Raw genomic sequence first — 15,632 nt, forward strand, 5'->3', positions numbered from 1 at the left:
TAAGATCTATGATCTATTTTTAACAAAACTACATGAAAAGTTCTGATAACATATTAAAACTTAACCAGGGGACCCGTGCGGAACTCCGCACTGTGCTTTAAGTCGTTTCATGTGGCATTCCGATCTTTAAAAATTTCAAAGAAATGACATTATGAAGAAGAATAAAAAAAAGTAAACGGATGTTGTCACAAAAGAATGCATGTAATTTGAAGACATCCGTAACAAAACCCCTGTAAATAGTTGGTAGTGATAATTTGTCCATTGCTCACTTTTTGGTGGTACGTATCGTCAATGCAAACATAAATATAATTAAAAGTTTTTATTCGTGAAAAAGCAATAATTGTGCATATGAAAAAAACGCGTTGTGGCAAATACAATCGTGCCTATGTGAACCTTTGACGGAAAAACAAACAAACCATTAAAACGATATTTATTGCCACGGATTCAAACTGACGCCAGTCAGATAATCAGCGCGACACCTTAACCAACCCAGCAAAAATGTCTTCGTTTTCGAATGCCATTCCGTGAAGCAATCTGCAATAAAAATAGTGTTACGGCTTGGATGTCAGCACATGCTTTTCTCTTAATCGAGCAGTTAAAAAACAAAATCAGCTGAAGCGAGTCCGTTTTTTAAGTGTAATTTTTCAAACGCAGATAAAATGTTGTTTAATTTTCGCCGAAAGCAGAGGGAAAGAAAATGGCATCTTACTTATGAAGTTGATTGTAATTTTAATTAATTTAATTATTATAGTAATTAATTCGTATTCTAATAAATAGTAAATGGTTCTCTGGATGAAACACGTAATTTCAATTTGGGGTATTACTTTTTTATTTATACAAAGGGTCGAACACTACTAGAAGAATAATCTGCATTTCAGCATACAAATAATAAGTTTCTCTACACAAAAAGGATTCTCTTGAGGTCTGAATTTTTAAATCTAATTTTTTTTTTAATGCTTACATTAGTTTTCTGAACGGAGTCGAAGCAAAAAAAAAAAAAGAAAGAAAAACCTTTCGATTAATAGTCAACTTATCTGAATAATAACTGTAGCCTTCATAAAGGAGTCGAAAACCAAGGAGCGTTCCCGTCGCATTTATTTTATAGCCTTACGCGTGTTACGTATTGTATGTTATAGCTACATGTAATGCGTAATATTAATCTAAATTTGCTATAATGGCAGACAACCCGGGCAGGGCCCTAACTGTAGTTCAGCTAGTTTATAGCCGAACGCTCTACCAAAAAACTTATCAATTTAACCGAACAACTCAGTCCGTTGCTTTTAAGCTTTATATAAAAAAAAAAAAAAAAAAAAAAAAAAAAAGGAAAATTGTATTAAAGTTTTGCAGGAGGAAAAAAAAAAGAAAAGAAAAAACATAAGAACTACAGGCTGCGTTAAGGTTTTGCAACAGCAAAACAGCAAGGAGCGTTCCCGTCTCATTTATGATATTGCCTTGCGTGTGTTATTTATTGTATCATTGCATGTTAAGTGTACATGCAATGCCTAAATTATATTGGTCTGGTTTTTTGATACTGGCGGATTTTCCGAGCAAGGTCCGAACGCTAGTAGAGGGTTATCACCCGAAAGTTACACCGATTGAGCTACTCAGCACAGTCGGTCAGAAAGCAAATATTATTTTACCCGATCAAATTAGTCCAGTCCTTTTAAACTTTCTTTTTTAAAAAAACAGGCCAAATGTGAGATTTTTTTCGCTCAAAGCAGTTGGAAAAATTCGAAAATTAAATTAGAGTTCCGTTGGTTAAAAGAAAAAAAAAACATTGAAAGAAAATTTCCGCCCTAGATTCGGTTTTGCTATCTTCTCGGTTATACCCTACGCTCCATGGAGCAAATTCCTAACCTAAGCTTTCGAAACGCTATTCATTGAACTAATATCTAATACCAAAAAAAAAAAAAAAAAAACTTTTTTTTTGACTGATAAATTGATTTTTAGGCCGTAGCCAGTAAGAAAGTTCTTGCGCACCGACAGAAAAACTGTCTAGAAAAATAATGTATAAGATATTTGAAAATAAGAATTTTTATTTTTTTAAATTATACAATTTGACATAGCAGGCTGCTAGAGCCATTATAGCTTAGATGGCAGCACGTGTTCATCATTTAACCGGACGGTTAAAAAAAAAAAAGTGGAATAATATACGTCTTTTAAGCGTAGCTTTTCGAATGTAGTCAAAATGTGACTGGCTATTTATTTTTTGCCCCGAAAGCAGAAGGAAAAAAAATCTTACTCATGAAGTTGATAGTAATTTTTATTCTTTCCTTCACATTTTCATAAATATTCATAGGTTAAAAAAAAATTAAAAATGTAGTTTAAATGTATGGTAGTAATAATTTTTTTTACTTATACAAATGGTCAAAAACTCATTACAAATGCAAAAAAAAAAAAAAAAAAAAATCCCTTGGAGAACAATTTTAGGTGAAAATTAAACGTAAAATGTTTCACTAAATTCTGCAGAAACTTTTACAGCACTCAAATGTGTATCTTTCATAAATTTTTAACTGTAAATCTCCGATCACGCTTTGTGAACTTTGCCGTCGGTTGACCTTTTCTTACCTGGTTCCGATTCTTTTGTTTAAAGCTTCACTATAGAATGGTAAAAATTAAATAATTTAGAGACATTTCAAACAAATTTAACGTTGCTGTGAGGGGAAAAAATCAAATTTCGAATGGTATTTGTTATTTTTTACGAATAACAGCCATTTAAAAATAATGTGCAGAATATTAGGGAATAAATAAACAAAAAATTAAAGCCAAATGACTTTACAGTGTCAACACAACGCAAAAGTAAGAAAAAAACGACATGACGATGACTTTTGTGGCGTTATTTTTCTCTGTTTCTTCGTTTTTTGACAAATTTCAAAAATAGAATCATGCAATGTTTTGAAAAAAAAAAAAAAAAAAACACCGCTGAGCATTATTTAGAATGGCATAGGGATGACGTGAAAAAAAGAAAAAAAAAAAAAATTAGACTTCATATTCGAATAGTTTTGAGTTATTTTGGTTTGACTACAAAATTTCAAGGTGTACGAGCATTTTTGGGATCCACTGTATATATTTTCCAGATTTTAATCCAGCCCTTTCAAATGAATACACCAAAAAGAAAAAAAAGTACTTATACATTTTGGTATAATTTCCATTGTTTGATTGTTAATTAAATACAGCAGTAAAATACGTGCACAAAAACTGTTTAGAGAAAGCTTTATAAAAATGAATAAAATAAGTCTACAAGAAGTTAAAGAGCAAAATTTTACCAACATTCATTCAGAATGCAAACAGCAGTTAATAAAAATAATAGTCGCAGAAATGAACTTTTCGTAGAAATTGTGATCGTAACATCTTACTTTTTACAAAAATAGCGATCGTAAAAAAGAGCCCTTAACAAAAATAACAATCGCAAAAACGAACCCTTTACAAAAATTGATTAACAAAAACTAAAACTTATCGACAAAAATATGAAAATCACACATTCATGATTGTAAATATCTTTATCACATTACAGTTTCCTATACTTTTTAAAAAACGTTTTTTACAATTTATTCGCATATATATATATATATATATATATATATATATATATATATATATATATATATATATATATATATATATATATATATATATATATATATATATATATATATATATAAACTGGAGTCTATGTATTTTTGTTGCGCTTCTTACAGTAACTAAGCGCGTACATTTATTAAGCGCTTTTTACACAAAAATCGTTACCGTTCTTTAATTCTTTGACTTCCAAAATAATCATGTTTGACTTAATCTTTTTGACTTCAAAATAATCATGTTTGCGGATTTTTCAAAATAGTAGCTTTAGTCGCCAGTGGCAGCCCTGTAATAGAGGTTTGTTGGAATTTAATCCCATTCTATTCCTAATGTAAAATCAATAGTGTTCGCATCGCATTGATAACTGAAAAACACTTGCGAAAACGTATGGTCGGTATAACCAATAAGCAGGGGGAAACCAAGGTTTAATTTTTATGATTACAATAAAATTTTGAGGTTCACACAAAAACAAAATGTTTGGTTTTTAACCCATTCGATGATCAGCCCGAAACCCCTTAACGCGCATGCCGCAGATAACGAACAGAGTAGCTGCTACGTTGTAACAGCGCTTTTTTCCCCCATTTTGCTCTCGGGATTTTAATGTTGTTTTTTCTGTTCAGCTTGCATTCGAAAATCGCTTCGCTTTATTAGTTTTTTGGCACTGAATTAAATAGTGCAATAAAATACAAGGTTGCTAATATGTGCTGAAATATTCATTAAATTTACACAGTACATAACGGGAAAATAATAAACAATAGAGGATAGGACGAAAAGCAATTATTTTTATAACACTAATTATTTTATTGATTTATTTTTCTTTTTGCTTTTATCTCAGTATATCATTCTTTTCTTTTTATACACTTAAGAAATCAAAACTGTTAAATGTAAGATGATATACCTTTCAAAAGGGCTTAACAAAACATTCTTCAAACAATTGTCTGATTGATCCAACCTGTGAGCAAGGGGAGCATTTGAATGGACAAAAACGCTTTAACTGTGGGAATGATTTTCTAAGCGGATAAAAAGTATTCTTCGGTGCCTTTTGATGCATTGTGACCCTTCAAAACGACCAATAAACACAGAGACATCTCTTTGCTTTTCGGTTCTTTTATCGTAATTGCGATGACTTTTAAATCCCTTCTGAGTGTCCAGATATCAGTTGCTCAAGCGTGGGAAGTATTTTAAAGATAAATGATTACAAAAGATCAAAACTTGCGGCTAATCCCCTATTTCCCTAAAGGATACTTTTGTGCATGCAACTAAAAGCCCCCAGCTGAGAGAGGAATAACAGAGACTGCCTGGGCGGATTCCCTAAGGAGATGTCCTCCCTTGGTGTCTTGCGGTCAACCCTTCCACATTATTTTCTTACAACAAAACAGTTTGAATCAGAAAGGAATTTCAAAGCAAGCTTTACTGCTTGTATTTGAGAACATGTCTTCAGAAGAAAAAAAAGAAAATCTTGCTTGAAATCGAGTCGGATTGTTTTTCTTATTTTAAAACATATTGGGATAAATTTTAGTTACTTTCATAGGATTATTTACTAATTAAGGCAACTTGATTATTGAAAAGAAACCAAATATTTTATTTTTATTTTTAAAATCTCATAAAGAAGGTGCAGTTAAAACATTGGAGCTATTTTAAAACAGTAAATAAAATCTGAAAAAGAAAGGGAGAAAAGGAATGTTTCGTTTCGTATGAGTAAAGCGAAAAGAACAAGATGTTTTATTTCATTTTTACTGTAGTATATATTTTATGTTTTGCAGGGTCAACTATTACGTATAATCATTAATCAATGCGGTCGTCATAATTTTTGTTTGCGAAATTAAAAATATTCAAAACTGTATCACTAAAAACCCATCAAAGGATGCCGTGAATATAAAAAGTTAAAATTTAAGTTTGAAATTATCACGATTTAAAAATAAATATATAATAAAAAATAATAATAATATACAAATAAATAAAAAGCGTAGTAAAACACATTATAACTTAAAAAAAAAACATACTCGTACAAAATTAAGATGTGTAAGATAATTTTTAAAAAATGTTGTGTAAAATAAATTATAAAATTTGAGGATTGTGAACAATTTAGTGAAGGTTGCTTGTGTAAGAAGGTGGATTTTTGATAACAAGAAAAAAAAAATCTGTTTATTTTTTTTTATTTTATTCAGGCATAGAAATATTGTTAAATGTGTAAGGAAATATTTTCACACTTGTTCATCAGAAGTTCAAATGCCAGAATGCTGAGAAACAAAGCTTCCACGAAAAGATAAAAATATAATGCCTGATTATTTGAAGCATTATACGTGTCTCATCCAGGAGTACTTGAAAGGTTAATATCTTAGTAAAATAAAATAAATTACAACAAGTTTTGTGAAATACTATAAGTTACATCCCTTTTGTCTAAGGAAAAGAGCTTGATTACCGCTCCCTCAAAAGCACCAGAACCCAACAGAGAAGCGCAACAACAGGGTTCTGCCCCTGGAAGGATCGCCGACACATATTCGGCCGAGGCAAAAACTGCTAAAAACGCCGTGACGACACAGGTTTGTCGAAGGCAGTTAGGAACCATTTTCTTGCGACGAGCCTGAATCGGCCGGGGCAGTATTAACACAAACTGCGCGGCCGATCCTGTATCGGCCGGGGCAAAGAATGGGTTAAGGCACCAAATTTGGGAGGAAATCTAATTTTTGATATTTTAAGACTTGTCCTAGTTCTAGTGGTATTTTAGAAGGATTGCTGTCCTTATTCCAATACTCATTTTCAGAGACTTTTCTTATTCTAATGGAAGCTTGTAGGTAATGTGTTCCTGAAAATAAAGATTTTCCAGAACTCTTGCCTTTATTCTGACGGAGATTATTAAAGGGGCTGCCGGTGTTAATTAGAAGCTAGTCCTTTTTGTAATTGGCATTTTGGAGGAATTTTGTATAAATTGCAATACGATATTTTAGAGGTTGTTGATTTTAAGGGACTGTTGTTCGATAATGCTGCGGTTGGAGCACTTTCAGTGTGTATTTCAATTAAATAAATAAAGCACAAAATAATTACTATTATTTCGTGTCCCCAGACTAATTTTTTCCCCCTCATATTTTTAAAATCGATTTTGACTGTTAGGTCCTTGTACAACCTTCCTTTGAAGAAAAATGAAACTGCTTCGTATTACTAATCTTTCATCATACATTTTAATAAAATAAATACAAAATAAAAATGGAGATAAAATATTTGTACAGTAAATATCATGCATTTAAAATTTCAATCGTGAAATGAGTAGCTTATATTCCTTGCATTAAAATTATTCTTTCCTTGAAAGATTCAATGTAGCTTATTTTGGTAGGAGATTGAAACTAGGAATGCTAAAAATAATGACACATTAAAAAATTCTATAAAAATATTTTATTTTCAAAAACAAATAAAGGAATATAAAAGTATACAACTAATATATAAAAAGAGAAAATGCAACTAATAAAGTATGGCATAGATAGTACTTGAAAAAGACTATGTTTTACAAATGCAGGTTGTTTTTTCCCCCCTATTATGATTCAGAGGTGTAGAACTAAAAAGGTTTCCTTTTTCTCCAAAAAGATGTTCAGTTGCACAACTATATTTTTTAAAATTAATTTTTCATAAGTGACGGTTGTTGCACATGAATTAAATTTTTTTTAAATGAAGCTAAGAAGGGTTGGCAAGGTTTTGGACACTACAGTAAAAGCCACGGTAAAAACCTTGGTTTTTACGGTCCTGTCCAAAACTATATTATTAGAAAAATTGTATTCTGCGAGAAAACATCGAAAACAGTAATGTTTTATATTGAACATTTATTCAATGGAGAACATTCAACTTATTTATGCAGCTGATTTTAATCAAGTTACATATTATTATTATTATTATTATTTTGATAATAGTAACCTAATTTCCCAATAACTATGCATGTGTCTAAAGCAGGGTTGAAAACGTTTTTACCATCCTGTTCAAAACCCTTGTGTCCAAAAGTGTCCAAAACTATTTTTTGAGAAACTGTTTTGTGAGAAAATATCAAAAACAGAACAAAATGTATCAAAATTATTTTTTTTGACTATTTAATGTATTTATTCAATGTGAACATTCAAGTATAAATATATATGTAACTTATTTATGCAGCTAATTTTAATCTAGTAATGTAGAAATTAAATTCTTCATTAAAAATTTAAATTTGTATGCAGTTTTTTTTTCCATAAACCAAATTTTTCGACATTTATGCATGTGTGCAAAAGAAAGTGTTCCAAAATATAGTGCAATAATTGACTTAAATACAATAAATAAATATTTTTCGTAGTTACAGAATGGATTATATTAAAAATATGAACTAAAAAAGAATAGTATAAGTTTTATAATACAGAAGACCCTTGTTTTACGTGGGGGTTACGTTTCACGGAAATGCCACGTAAATTGAAATCACATAAATTGAAGTGTTAAAATAGGGATTAGGTTCCGTAGATTAAAAAAATACTTTATTTTAGTGATGACTAATTGTTTAATAAGTTTATTGCGTACTTATATCAGTTTTTATGTACAACTTACATAAAAAAAACATAAATTAATTTCGTGTTCTGTTTATAAAGAAGAGCTGGCTATGATAGTCTTTTGGCAGTCATTAAGAATTTCTCTCTGTAATTTTTTGCAAAGCATTAACGAATCCATGATGGAATCTTCTTTCACTAACAAATCAAAACAAGATCATTTCTATTTACTTGGAATGGCTCAAAATTTTCAATGTAAACATTTTTGGTTGTGTGCCACTGAAGTCGGTATCCTCGTTGGTTTTGGCCTCCTTTGTCACTCCTGAAAGCTCTTCTTCCAGTGAGTTCTGAACTGTGTGAGTTTAATAACTTTACTTCTGGAAAGAGCTCTGGAAACTAATCACATAAAATGTCACCAGGGGCCCAAGTTTGGTAAATAGCACGCTAAAATGCAGTTTATTACGAGTAGTCTGCAGTCTTTAGGAGTTTGGATTTTAAGAGAGAGGAAAATGTTATCTGTTTGCATTGCCGCATCAGCGTAAAACCGAAACTCATCCGCATAAAATAAAATAAAGGTGTCAAATCTTAAATCTCGTAAAACGAGGGTCTAATATATAAATGTTTAATCATCAATTTTCTTTTTCATAAAAAAATAATTTCGTTAAAACAACATGTAAAACTTATTTGCAAAAACCATTAAAAAAAACTAAGCTTTTCTTTTTTTGGCACCTAAATATTGCACATTTAATAACATCCCTTTGAATTATAAGTGGAATTGAAATTAGTTGTTTTGGTAGTTTATAGTGTTGTGAATTTAATCTCATAACTCTACCAACTGTTAGGTAAGGAAGTTTTTATGTAATAGTTATTGACAATTCTTTTAAGTAAAATATTTTTTAAATGAACATTTTGGAGAAAAATGTTATTAAATACTCATTAATTAAACCTCACTAATGTCTATAATAATGTACTATGAATATTGCAGTAAGTACGAATTGATTAGACTACATCCCTTTGCTTTAGCATAGTTTTGGACAGTTTAAGACAGTTTTGGACGGTAAAAACCATGTGCACTGTCCTAAACCAGTTTTGGACAGTCAGAAACCCATTCCTGAAGCTAAGGTTACAGATTCAATAAAGGATTTTAAAGTTTTCATTTGGTTTTGAGTATATCATGGGCAGATTTTATGTTTACCTTTTAAGCACATTTGCAACTAGTTTTAAACTTAATTAGTGGTTCAAAACAATTTCTGACTCTATACTACAGAGTAGTTTCATTTTAATAGTTGGATCAAATCAACACAGTTTTGAAATTTCACCATCTCAGATTTTCTTGAAATTTAGCCCTTGTGTACTACTGGTATAGACTTCGCAAAAATATGAAGTATTAACAAGATAGATGCATTTATTCTTGATTTACACAGGGCTGTAAAAATTCAAAAAAATGTGCTTAAAAACAAAGAGTTGAAGAGTTGTTTGAATTGCTGTGAATGACTTCCGAAATGAAATAAAGACTTGAAATAAGTTTTATGTTACAGCATTTTGTCTACTTTTTCTAACAATATGCAACACTATATTGGTAGCGATATTTAAGAAAAGTTCAGTCTAATTAAGAATTTGAAGTACAAACTTAAATGTTTCAAAATTTATGAAAACATAAATTAGGAAAAAATAAAGTAGGTGAAAAAATAAATTAGGGATGGTAATGGATTCATTGGTAAAAAAATTGCAAACTGAAGCCTCATTTCCAGTAGTTTAAGCTAATAATCCATTTAATTAATACATCTATGCTGATATTGATTTTCATGTAAGTAAACATAGGTATGAGGGGAAAATATCCCCCTCCCCTCTCCCAACCACAGTTTTATAATTTGGCACACATTCTGATCAAGCAGATGGAAGATATAAAATTATTACTAGCACTTTCTAATTAAGAATGACATTTAATACAGTAGAACCTCAGAAATATGAACTAATTGGGGCTGAGCCCTGTTTGGATTCCAGAAAGTTTGGATTTACTGGGTGGTCTACTTAAACTCTTCAGCTCAATAGTCATATAAAAGCAGTGGCGTAGCTAGACCCGACTTTCGGGGGGGGGGGGGGGGTTACTTCTTTTATATATATATATATATATATATGTATAATCGCTTGGAATTTTTTCCTTTTCTTCTTTTTTTTTCTTTCTCTTCTCTCTTCTTTTTCTCTTTTTTTTTGAGACTAACTTTTCGGGGGGGGGGGGGGGGGGGGGGGGGGGGGGGGGGGGGGGGGGGGTTTGTCCCCAAAACCCCCCCCCCCCTAGCTACGCCCCTGTATAAAAGTCTATGTATAAAGTTGATAAAAAATCAATTTTACCCATGTTAAAGGGGCAGACATGGAGGAGAACCTGAACACAACTCTATCTGATGTTATGTTCATGCATCGCTGATGTAACATCTCGGAATCACACTAACCCATGTCATTACGTCAGTGAAAGATTAGCAAATACAGTTCTACATATACAGTTCAGAGCTGAATTTATACACTGCGTTCAGAGGGCCCTTGCTAAAAGCTGCTATCATCAAAAAATTACCTTATCTCTTGAATCATAATCATTGATTTTTCCTTTTTTCAAATCTAATTTTAGACCTTCACAAGCTATTGGATCATTTCGGATCTCCAGGGTTCCAATTCCTGAGGTTCCACTGTATTTATATTTTTACGTATTAGGGACAAGTTATGTCACCAATTCAAGATGGAGAAAACCAAAATCAAGGTCTTATTGCACATTTGTATATACATATCAAGGAGTGATTTGATGCCAAAATGCTGTTCTGTTATCTGAACACTATGGAAAGATTTGGTGCTATTGCCTAGATGGGTTGGATTTCCATACAAGACAACACAAGGAAGACTTACAACCCAAAGAAAGGAAATAACAACCAGGACACTGGGCGTAAATCAAACCCAGGACCTCTGGCATACGAAGCGAAGCTTGTACTGCAGAACCACAGAGGCCCCCTTTATTAAAACACTAATGTTATTTATCTATTATTTCTGACATTATAGATCAGGGGTTCTCAAATGGTGGGTCACGATCCCCAGAGGGGTCGTGGAATGTGTCCAGGGAAGTCGCAAAATGAAGAAGAAAATTTTAAAGAAAATTAATTTATTGCTCTGTTTTTCATACAGCGTGCAGTGATTGAACTTGAAGGAGCGCAAGGTCAATAACTTTCATAAAACTACTGCAAGATTATAAAATCAGTAAAGTGTACTACTGTCTCACATTATAAAATAATTCAAGAGACAAAAACTCATGTTTATTTTACTAGTTACTTTTGTTTCTAAGGATATAACTTAACCATTTGTGTAGTTTTTAGTAATTGGTTTAGGGTTTAGATAGAGTAAAAACTTTCAAGGGTAGCCAAAATACTTAAGTCTAAAAAGGGAGACGCAATGTCTACGAGTTTGAGAACCTTTGCTATAGATGACGAGATTTTTAAACTCTTACAATCTCTCTTTTTTGCTTAATGGTTGAAATTACATCTAAGAAATAGCATGCTAACAGAAATTCAAATTGCACATGAACATAAGTCACTCTTTGCATACTTAAAATTGATCTAAGAAACAGCTGATAAAGAAATTTAAACATTTAAATTGCACAAGAATATAATACAAATAAAAAAGACAAACTCACAAGTTACATCACTTAAATTATCTCGAGATTCAACAATGCATGTAACAACCAATAATTTCATTAATCGAAAATTAAGTATTCTCATCTGTGCATTAATTTGTTGAACAATTAGGTAATGAAATATATCAATAGTAATAATAATAATCAGTTATAAAGTAAAGGAATTGACAGGAGAAAATTTTTGAACACATCAAAATTTTTAAAAACTGCACTAACTTCACTATCAAATAATTTGTTGAAGACAATGAAATATATTAATACTAGTAATAATAATTAGCCAAAAAGCAAAGTAACTTAGAGAGCAAAATATTTCAAATATTAATTTTTTAAAAGCTGTACAATTTATAGGGTATGAAGTAGATTAATGTAATAATACATTGCACTTCTTTTAGTAATAATGAGTGGAAAAAGAGATAATGCACACAAATTTGTTAAAACTTTTCATACATGGACAAAGATCCATTTGAAATAATTGCTAAGATAGATATACAAAATATCTTATTTTTAACCATCTCATTGGTTGGGCAATCCCAGAGAGTTAAATAAAACAAATATTTTTTCAAGAGGGCTATTTTTAAAAATTTTTTTTCAGTCTCCGATCAATCACAAAATGAAAACCACAGAAAAAGTGAAAAATGTTTCACCTGGAATATGTAGATATGTCATCCAACTACTTCTCTACATTGTCAGCATTCTAATTGAGGTATTTTTGCCACAGCGTGGTACCACCTTTTGTAATCCTCGTGATAGAAGGTAGCCGCATGGTCTTAGGTCCAACTCTCTATGCTGGCTTTAGCTAAAATTTTGTCCTCCAAACCAGATCCTTATCATAGCAAAGGATGGAAATCGTGTGGAGTTAAATTTGGACTATGTTGATTGGACAACATGCCCCCCCCCCCCCCCCATCATGAATATCTTGTATGTCTCTCTTCAAAGTCTCAACACTGTTTCCATAGGGGGGTTGCTGCTACTCACTAAAGTTTTCTCTCACACATTACTCACTCGTCAATAAATTTTCACCGTAATACACTTTTTTGCGCACAGAATGTGATTGACATTGACAGCATGAAATTCTACCATTGCTAGAGATTTTATCATTCAAGGTATGGTACAGTAAACTCAGAATTGGACAACTGATGTCTGACATGAAATATATATATATGACATCTAGGGGTGTCACGGGACAGGCTGCACCATTGAAATTTGTAGGGGGTGTTTAAAGGGGTTTTTCCACTTTTTTTTTTGGGGGGGGGGGGGGGTTTGCTTTTTGGGGAGTCTTTATGATATTTAGGGGGGAGGTGCATCATTGCTCTTAGGGAGGGTGGGCACCCCTGTAGATAGGTGTACTAGCGACACAGCGCAATACATTTTCAAGGTAGTTTTATTTTGACATTGTTTGGACATTGAGATAAAAAAACCCTTTGATAAATCAGAGTTTAAGTGCATAAAAGTTTGCTTTTAGCAATGATTTTCTTGCATTCACTTTACATTTGTCTAGTGACTAAATATAAGACGATATAATAAAGGCCACCATGAATTAAAAAATCTGTTTACTGTTTTTTTTTTAAATATTGCTTTTTTATTAATAGTTATTATTAATACAGTTGGCTCACTGTTTAACAATGCTCTATTTAACGACTTTCTCTATTTAATGACGGCTTTTCATGGTCCCAGATGGTCCACTGTAGTGTTACAAGCATTCTATTTAAGGACGCTTTCTACTTAAGGACGATTTTTGTGGTCCCTTGAAAGTCGTTAAACAGAGCACTGTTTAACGTAACTGTATATTAAAAAATAATTTTAATGCAGAAAAAAATTCATGTTACTGAACATAGGATTTTTTGATTTCTACAGAAGATAGTGATTAAACAAGCAAAAAGATAAACTAATAAATACAGTTGACTCCCTCTACAACTCGACTCGACTTACACGAAATGGCTATAACGCGAGTTTTTCACGAGTAACGAATTTTTGAGCTAACGCGAGTTCGTCACCGCAACATAAAACATTTCGGAAAGGAATTGCAGTGCTAAGTGTCGGCTTTGTTGTTCACTACTAAATATTGGTTTCCTGAATGTACTTTCATCTTTTAGCTGCAATGACTCCCAAGTTCCCACACTGCACTATTCCATAGATCGCTCCGTTTGCTTGCATAAAAAAACCACTCCACATTTTTCATTATTATTTTTTTTAATTTTAAATATGAAAGGCGAGGAAATACTGTGGCACGAAGCACACTGTTTCATATAAAGTTTGTGAAGATGGAAAAAAAAAAGGAGAAAGTTTGTGAGAACTTAAGAAAAGGTAAAGGTTCTTGATACGCTTGAGCAACTAAGAAGTGCATCGAAGGTAGCACGAGAATTAGGTATGAGTGAATCTTCCATACATACAATTAAAAGTGAAGAAAAGGCAATCCGTATAAGTTCAGAACTTAGTTTTAATATGTAGCTTGCAGAGTAGTGTAATGCAAACAGTATGAAAGGAGAGAGGGGTGTTACCATAGAAACGTTATAGAAATAACGGTGAAGCAACTGTATTTAAATATATATTAGAATAACGATCTGAGATTGTGCAGCATAAATCATCTTCAATTTTTAAGTTATAAATTGAATCAACTGTACAGTATTATTATAGTGCTGCACTTTATTATTAGTACATACTGTACGTACTGTACTTATTTATCCCCATTATACCCCCATTGATCATTGATTTTGTACATCGTTACAGTATTTTATGCTGAATAATGCAGTCTTTTAAAAATAGAGTAAAAATTCAGCTTTTCATGTAAATAGTTAAGAAATGGTATAAAACGGTTTAAGGGGGGTTTAAAAATGTCTAAGATAATTGGGTATGTTAAAAAAAACTTCGTATACATACCCTTTTGCCACAATGCAAAATTTCGACTTACGCAAGGGGACTTGAAACACATCCCCTGCGTAAGTCGGGATCTGACTATAAATGTATACATAAAGTGTAAAAAATACTTGAAATGGCACATTGAAACAAACATATACATAATAAGAAAAATGCTACAAAAAGGTCAGGATATAATTAGTAGGGGATATGGTTAGTAGTATTGTTCAGTGAGTGTAAAAACAATAATGTAGAATTTGGCAATATTTATAGATAAGGCAGTGTTGGTAATAACTAAATTGTATTATTATTGCTGAAAATATGTTTGGTTTTTTATTGTCCTTGAGAGTACTGCCATCAAAAAAAGTTTGAATTTTCTTTGGAAGAAAAAATAATACAAAGATGTTTTTTAAAAGCATTACAAATAACAAAGAGTTGCACAAACATACAGTTCTCTACTAAAAATTAGTCTTTACTTCAAGTTCACTTAAAAAAAAAAAATCATTTATATGTTTTTCTTCAAATTGCAATCAACCTTAATTATGTACACAAAATGTTGATTTTTATGGTGTTACTGTATTTTGTCAAAATTTCAATGAATTCAGCTGTCATTCCGGGTTTTTTAGTCGGATGGCGTTGGAAAGTCACTCCACATCTCCCACCAAAACCGAGAAGGTCTTGTTACCAATGGGGGGAGATGTTTAAAAGTTGTCTTCAGTTGTCTTTATTGCAAGATATTGAACAGAAAACAGACAAAATATATATTTTAGGCAATTCTGATGAGAAATATGCGCACAAAAAGTAAAATATTAGCTAACATAGTTACATTGATTTTACTGAAATCAGTAAAAGTTTGAGATAGGATATTGGCAATTGTAGAGACTAATAATAATGATAAGAAAAAAAAAAAAAGAAACTCCTACACATATCTAATATTTAAAAAGAAAATGTAGACTCTAGTGTATCTTAAACATCCCGACTTGGCTACTACAGTGAAACCTCAATAAGTAGTCGACCGGTTAAGTGGTCATTCCGTT

The sequence above is a fragment of the Uloborus diversus genome, chromosome 2, assembly GCF_026930045.1.
Source record: "Uloborus diversus isolate 005 chromosome 2, Udiv.v.3.1, whole genome shotgun sequence".
Classification (NCBI taxonomy): Eukaryota; Metazoa; Arthropoda; class Arachnida; order Araneae; family Uloboridae; genus Uloborus; species Uloborus diversus.